This window comes from Branchiostoma lanceolatum, chromosome 15 (assembly GCF_035083965.1).
Source record: "Branchiostoma lanceolatum isolate klBraLanc5 chromosome 15, klBraLanc5.hap2, whole genome shotgun sequence".
NCBI lineage: Eukaryota > Metazoa > Chordata > Leptocardii > Amphioxiformes > Branchiostomatidae > Branchiostoma > Branchiostoma lanceolatum.
In genome coordinates, this window is record NC_089736.1 from 7137095 (window position 1) to 7145195 (window position 8101).

Consider the following 8101-nt stretch of genomic DNA (forward strand, 5'->3'; position numbering starts at 1 on the left):
CCATTCACTTTGACACGGTTCAGGGAATTCCCCTAAATTTTGGTCAGCTGATTTTCATAAACAACGTATTTACAAAATGCACAGCCTTGGAGTGAAAGGTCAAAGGACTCTTTCATTACAAGATAAGGGTAGGGAGGTTGGTTGAGACGATTCTCAAGTTGGGGCGAGGGGGGAGGGGGCAGCTGCAGGAAGCTTCATAGTTGCGATTTAAATTACTTTATTCATTGACACAATGCGACGAGGCAATACAACGTTATGATTACAACGCACAGCTGGCAATTGTTTACGCACGAAGAGTTTCCAGTTGCAAGTTTCTTCAAACATCCAGCCAACAAGAAAGTTAAATGAAACGTTAAGTATATCGATTTAGCCATATCAGAGGAAACTTCGTTCTTAGATTGCTACAGTACATGCAGTAACTTCCTCGCGTAATAAAAGTAAATATAACTTTGGATTGGCAATTGTTTTTTTGCCAAAAGCAAAATAAAAAATTGCGTAAAGATGAAAATAATTTACGGATTTGAAGTCACTCATTGGTCGAACAGCTAATTGCCACGATCTCATTGTTCGAATACCTAATTGCCACGCTCTCATTGGTTGAACTGCTAATTATGATCGACAGTCAGGATAGGTCTATTGTGATGGACAGTAAGAATGTCAGAGGTATCCCTTAATACTCCAGTCATCGATAAGGTCCAAGGAAAATACAATCTAGACGATCCCAAAGAGGGAACAATTTTCCAAGTTGAAATCCCCCCGAGGAACGAACTGTCGTGCAGCCAACTAACGTTACAGTGTTAATTAGCCGTTGATGATTGACATTGTAGGTAATTAAATTTGCAGCTTCTGAATATTAATTACTTAGTTAGCGTTTGACCCCCAACCTTTATCCCACAATGCATGTCTTGAAATCTGTTATTCTCGTCTTCAAAAAATGTTCTTGTAAACTTTGAAAAAAGTTGGTGAAATTTTGATTTAGGCAAGCTAGGTCCAAAGGAAAAACGCGTGCAGACACCCTTAAGTATGCACCTTGAGTGGGAAACTCAGAGAAAGTTTTTCCACCGTTTGTAAAGTTTTTAAAGTGTGAACGTGTCTAAACCACAGACGCTGTTTACAAGTCGAGGCGGTGGTACATATAGCGGTGTGTGTCGCTCCTCCTTTGTACCGACGTGCTCGTGTGTCTTCACGGTTGTGTTGCCACAGTCCCCACAGAAACTGATGGAAACTAGGTGAGGCTAGTTCCGGCCCGCCAGCATTCGAACGTTGATTCTGGTTGGACTCACTTGAGACTTGGCTGTGTGAGACGCTATTGCATGTAATCGCTGGGTTTCCCATGGCAGAACAAGTCCGTATTCGTGGGGGCGAGCGTCGTCATTTTTGAGGTGGGGCCTTTTCCTGCTGATTAGATGGTGGCGGTCCGGGTTTGTCGAGGAGAAAACAACCAAAATAGGCGGTTTTACACCCCCGTGTGAAGATCACAGTTGGCACAGTCCGGTTCAGTTCGTTCAGCTCAGTCGTGTGTGCAAGGATGCTGCATGTGCGGAGATGTTTCGGATGGATTTTTTTTGCAAGTTTTCGGGACAATTTCAATCCTTTTCTTCTCAAGTTTGTTCCTTTAATGTGTGTAGTAACTGCTGGAATATTGTCGTGGCGGTATTCGGTGCGTTTCGAGGAGTTTCGAGAGGAAAGGGGCTTCCTTTACTTGCTGCGTTTAGGAGAGACGACAAAATGGCGAGGCTGGCGTGTTGAACAGACGGCGTGGTGAAGACACTCGTTCTTACAAGGTAAAGCAACAAACTGTTTCCTCCACATATGGTTGAAATGTGAAATTTGGTGTCATTTGGTGTATTTCTTTGAATCCCGAGCGGAAAATGCCGTGTTTACGACAACCTTTACAAATGTCTATTTCTTTCGTATTTTTTTGTTCTTTATTTTGTGCGTAAATAACGTTGCATATCTTTGGCGAGTTGTGTGAAAATTGTAGGAAGTATGAGTTGATATTAGTAGCAGAAAAACTGAAAGAAGAGTGTCCTTTGTTTCCCTCCACGTGGCCGTCACACCTGTTGGAATGTACGTGACGTCACTCCTCAGTTTTCCCGCCAAAACGCGGCGTGGAGGGGAGAGCGGGGCGTGTGTTTTAGTCTTGCGGATTTAACGACTGTTTCTCTTAGTTTTCGACGAAATAACTGGCCTTTATTCTGTAATTCTAGCCTCGGGGAAGCTGACGAACTGGCGGAAATGTTGGAGGGAACGTCGGGCGGCGTATTGCTGGAAAACTCGTTCTTTACTGGAGGTAAAACAAAGTCTATTTCGTCGGTAGAATTCCTTATGATTTAGTGCCATTTCTTCCCGGTCTGGTTAGGATATTTTGCACTTTATTCCGTGCGTGAATAACGTTTATATTTATGTAGCGAGTCATGTAGGAATGGTATGAGTTAATATAATATATGTGGCAGAAAAAATGCGACAATATGTGTTAACTTTGTTTTATAATATGTCCACGTGCCGTGTCCGGCTGTACCGCCACCAGTATAAACGCGCACGTGGGCGGCTTTAACTCGGTCAGTTCTTTCCGCCAAAATACCTGGTGGACAGGAAAAAAACTTATGGCATTCCATGCGTATTGGAGAGATGTGTTATAAGTTGCTGTAAGTTTGTGCTTTGAGGTGAAGAAGTTGAGTGCTGTGGCGCTTAAAATTTAAGTTTGAAGTTGTTAGCAGTGAGAAGTAAAACAAATTTGTTTTTGATGCATTTTATGAAGTTATTATGCAAATGTGCTAAACAGTGAGTAGATGTCAGTACTATGAAGATTTCAGCATTTTTTTATTTCCATTTTCGGGGGCCCTAAATTGGCTAGTAGCTTTGGTTGCCGAGGTACAAGTAATGTGTTCCATAATTTGGTTTACTATTCTAGAAATAGCTGTTGAAATTCTGCTTCGATATATAACATCACAAAGGGTAACATTTGAAATGACTTGACAGCTGATGATACTTGTTACTTACTATGACTTTTATTGCCACAGGGAGGAACATTGAGGGAAACCTGCGCTTAGAAGAGACGTCCCGGTGAGTGTTTCACAATTTCTTTGTCTTGATCATATTTTTGGTACCAATACCTTTGCCAATTACCTTTTTGAACTGTTAAACACTACTTAATCAGTACGTTGATGTTATCGGTGACACTTATTGTGTACCGTATATTCAGTTTCACTTATCGGGTACCGTATATATTGTACAGCAACATTTACGTAGACTACTCCTTGTATACATTGATTATATGATGTGAATATGGTTTAATGTATACTTGACCTCTATACTTATTTGATAATATGTGTATATTTTGTGTTAACATCACAATTCAGACTTTCGTGTTTGTTCCAATCAAGATTGAATGGAATTTTTTTCAAAAATTAAATAGTAACTGTTTGGTAGTGTTAAGTCAAGGTAGCAGCACACAGTATTTAAATGCCACTCCCGGAATCCGTGATCAAGCAGTAAAGAAATGGTGCGGCCTACATCTTGAACCACATGTTAAGATGTTTTGTGAGGGGAGGCACAAACTTTACTGTAGGATAGTACGTTTTTATGAGATGAATAAGTCTGCTTTTAGATTGTACGAATTACGAGATTTGGAATTTTGCCCATTCGGCGTATAAATATGCTTCTCTTGAGCACCCTAACGTTACTATGGTTTCATCCAAGTCGATGTTGGTCACTTTGTAGCCCATAGGCAGGAAACTGTGCTCTGCTACCTTGAACATCATTATTGAAACAAGTTTATTGCAAGTTCTTGCCCGTAGGCTAATTGCAAGTTCTTGCCCGTAGGCTAATTGCAAGTTCTTGCCCGTAGGCTAATGGCAAGTACATGTAACATGAAAGGACGGACAATATAGCATGTGACTATTCTAGTCTCAATAGTAGCTCTATCTTATTTGGGTTTGACTTTTTTTTCCGAGACAATGGAAGACGAAAGATCCCATTTTTTTCTGTAATGTGCGGGTTTCTTGATGTTGAGAGGAGACGTAGTTTTCTTTTGGTCTGTAAACATGGAGAAGTTTGGATGGAATTTGGTGGGCTCTTTAAACAGCGCCTTTCTTTCTTGATTGTAGAAGGAGAAATAAAATGTGTTTCGTACGTCTTCCTCCGTGTTCAAAATGCAGTATTTGCAAGTTCTTTAGAACTCAAAAAGCTATGAATGGATAGATGTGAACTTCGTTGTGTGATTCCGTCTTTACCTATCCAAGACATTATCAGATTTTGGCAGGGTTTCTTGCTAATGCAGCTGAATTTTGTTTTCATGCAAATTGTGCTGTGTACCTAAATACATACGATCCATTACGCGGAATACATACTATCCTTACTCATTTGTTGGCCATCACGCTAGCACCGAATCTAGCTTTGTCTGGTCCTCCTAGTTGGTTTATTCAGTCTTAATTTCGTGCAGCTTGAGATTTTTAGAGTTTAGCCAGATGGCATACGTAATTATTAAGGTCTTAAAAGCCAAGATATCGTACGAAGAACTGGTTATCCCGAGTCCACCATCTTGAATTTGGCGGTCATGTCACGTAAAAGTCATATGAAATCTTAAAATTCGTATGAATACTTTGCCACCCCTGATATAGAGATTTTGGTACTGAATAAAAAAGCATTAAACTCTTGGCAATGTTGGAAGGGTCCTCTAGGGAATTCAAGAAGTTAAATTTTGATCATGTTTGCCCTGAGTTCAGGATTCAACGTATTGTAAATTTGACAGAACAAGCTGGATTGAAGGATATTTATAACACAGTTTATATTTTTAGTCTCTGATGAATTATGATACCCGCTGGAGTGGAATGTTCCTTTAATCTGAGTGTTAAATATTGGAAGTCTGTAACTGTAAGAAAATTTGCATGACTATTTGCCGAAAGTAGATTATGTTTCAAAGTTGAATCACTTAGGCCCCCGTTCGTGATTGAAAAAGTAAAATGGTCAGCAATTTCAGCAAAGTCAACCAATTTACTTGTGAACATGAACGCTCTAACGGTTTTGTTCCGTTTTATTCTGAACCTCCTCGCGAGGTAATCTACAACGGTTTTGCAGAATTGGCGTTGCGGAACCACTTCACATCGACGTCGTACATCTGGGTACATGAGGTCATAGTTTTAGATGTCAATAGGATATTTTGGGCGCGTTTTTGAATGGTAACATCTTGTTACATCATCAGTGCTCTAGGGGTCGCTATTGTACAGATGTCAGATCGAAATTTTACTTCCCTTACCAGCGGTTGACCCAAACAAATGATGATAGCATGGTTGACAGGACTGGTGTGACAATATCTAATGTTGTCTCTGTGTTGCTTTTTCTTGAAACCTTCTCTGGTCTTATTGCAGATTGTCGTCCAACACAGCATTGCTGCCGACTCCAGCCTGCAGTTAACACCAGTGCGAGAAAGAGTCTCTTCCTGGAAGACACGTGTTTAACAGTTAAGTTGTTCATTGTTCTGGCTATATCTTCTTGAAATTTATGCTTTTAAAGTTCCCTGTATGCAGAAATAGAACTGTTTGCCAACTGAAGTAATTGGACTTGCTTTTCCAAGTTGACTGTACAGAATTTCTTTTATCAGAGAGCTGGAATCAACTTTACTCACTACTGCTTTTCATTTTAGATTGAATCGTTCCTTTGTAAACTAAGATTATTTTGAATTTGCTTAACTTAACAGGGGATCCCATAACTTTAAACGTATATTTATAAGTTTGACATCGTGTTGCACCAGTGTCGGTTGTCTGAAAAGTGTTGCGTTTTGACGAATGATGAATCAAAGTGGCTTGTGGAACCATGTGCAAGCCTGCCAACGGGAACTTATGAAATGCAAGTTTATCCGACGTCGATTGATAAGATTAATTGCCGTTTTGGAGCCTCTAGCTATTACTTGATTTAGACAGGGGGACCGTGAAATGTGAACACTGTAGCTGCATCACATTCAAATCTGGTCAACGTAAAGGGGGGAGGGCGTTCGAAGCCGCTGTTATATCGTTATTTAAGACAAGTTTAATCGCGACATAAACTAACAAACACCTCTACGTTTCTTGTGTGTTTTGTATGGCTTTATGCCTCGTGTAAAACAAGAAAGTTTGCCTTACGATTGTTGACTGTTCTTTATGTAAGACTTGCCATTATGCAATGACCTTGCATCGAATGTAGCCATTGTTTATAGCCAAATTTTCCTGGTGGCGCAAAAGTCTGTGTACAGAAATTCGTGTTTCATTCAGACGTCTGCTATATCCATGAAGTTGGGTTGTCGGCGTTTTTATTCAGCACACTAGCGGATAGAAACATACAATCTGTCTCTCTTCTGCATAATAAGACAAAGCAAAACCCATTTGAAGTTATGGTACTGTTGAAGTTATGGGATCCCACGTTATAATTGTAACGGTTACCGTTTTTGCATTTATAAATATGTTGAGGTATGACACTTTTTTCTTCTTTTCATTTAGTCAAATGTATCCAGAGGGGCGACAGCAACAGACTCCAGCCGAGGGGATGCAGAGAAGAGTTTCTTCTGGAGATGACCTGCCTCCAGCCTGATCGAGACTTTGCTGCGACCGGAGATACAAGTCATGATATGTCAAGTCAAGTCAAAGACTTTATTTACATCATGAGTGTTTTGTATCATTCACATGATAATATCTTTATTGCAAGTTCATGCTCAAATGCACATGGAAATCGAAAAAGTTATCTAGTCTACTGTGAAAGTTCTATGATTGACTATGGTTGGGTTTGACTTCTTTCTTTGAAGGCAGTGGAAAATGAAGTGACCCACGTTTTTTATCGTAAGTGGGTAGGTTGATTCTTGTAGAAAGATGGATTTGTGTAAATCATTCAAATGGTGAAAGGTAGGAGATTTTATGGAAGCTGTTTTATATAATTTGTTTATTTTCGTATCATATAGGGGACATTGGCAAATAGAAAGGTATTTCATTTTCCACTGCGTTCCTTGTACGAAACTTAGTAGACACATTTTCTCGTGAGCAGGCAGCTTTTTATACACACATGTATCCAGTGGGTGTGCGCTTTTTCGTATGTTGCACACAGCTGACCCGTTGGTCAAAATCTTTGTTGGAGAGATACCTTTTCCATTGAGTATTCTGTTTTGATGTTTCTATAAAATGTTAACTTACTGTCATCCATAGATAATTTGAATATATATATTGGCCAGCCTTTGTCTTAGCAATGTACAAAATGCTGTATGTCTAGATCGAGATTGTTGACGTTCCAGATAAAGAAGTATCCGCTATTGTAGAGTACATGTTTCACATGGTATTATATAACTGTACAGGTATAATCAAGGAGCAAAGATTGTTTTTCTAGATTAACTTGATTTTGTAAACCGAGACCGTTAACTTTGTGTAATGTTTAAGAATTGTTGTGCTAGAATCTTTGATATTTGTGCTACGAATGCACACGACGAACTTTGTAGTAATTTCAAAAGTATTGTTCTCAATATTGTTGGGCTAAGCTGATCTTGTGTGGCAAGACCGTCAACTTTGTGTAATGTTTAAGAATTGTTGTGCTAGAATCTTTGATATTTGTGCTACGAATGCACACGACGAACTTTGTAGTAATTTTGAAAGTATTGTTCTCAATATTGTTGGGCTAAGCTGATCTTGTGTAGCGAGACCGTCAACTTTGTGCAATGTTGAAGAACTGTTGTGCTAGAATCTTTGATATTTGTGCTACGAAAGCACACGACAAACTTCGCAGTAATTTCGAAAGCATTGTTCTCAATATTGTTGGGCTTAGCTGATGTTGTTTACCGAGACTGTCAACTTTCTGTAATGTTGAAGAACTGCTGTGCTAGAATCTTTGATATTTGTGCTACGAATGCACACGACAAACCATGTAGCAATTTAAAAGTATTATTGTTAGCAATATTGTTAGACTAAGCTGATGTTGTGTACCGAGACTGTATAATATTGTTTATTTGCAAAGATTTTACATGAAGAAGAAAAAGGCAAAAAGTTAAATGATGATAAATGAGCTAGGCTGGTAGGAATGTGTAGAAGCCAGGAATTCATCTGAATTGTGTCCTTCTGCTGTAATATGAGAGTACTTGATCAAGTGT

General features: G+C 39.4%; 1 long non-coding RNA gene across 1 annotated transcript; it reads left to right on the forward strand.

Annotated features, from left to right (window-relative positions):
• Positions 1-1149: 1149 nt before the first annotated feature.
• Positions 1150-7266, forward strand: LOC136420752 (uncharacterized). The gene is made up of 5 exons (XR_010753304.1): positions 1150-1784; positions 2211-2293; positions 3024-3066; positions 5370-5461; positions 6474-7266. It is a non-coding gene; the product is annotated as an uncharacterized lncRNA (long non-coding RNA).
• The last annotated feature ends 835 nt before the right edge of the window (positions 7267-8101 follow it).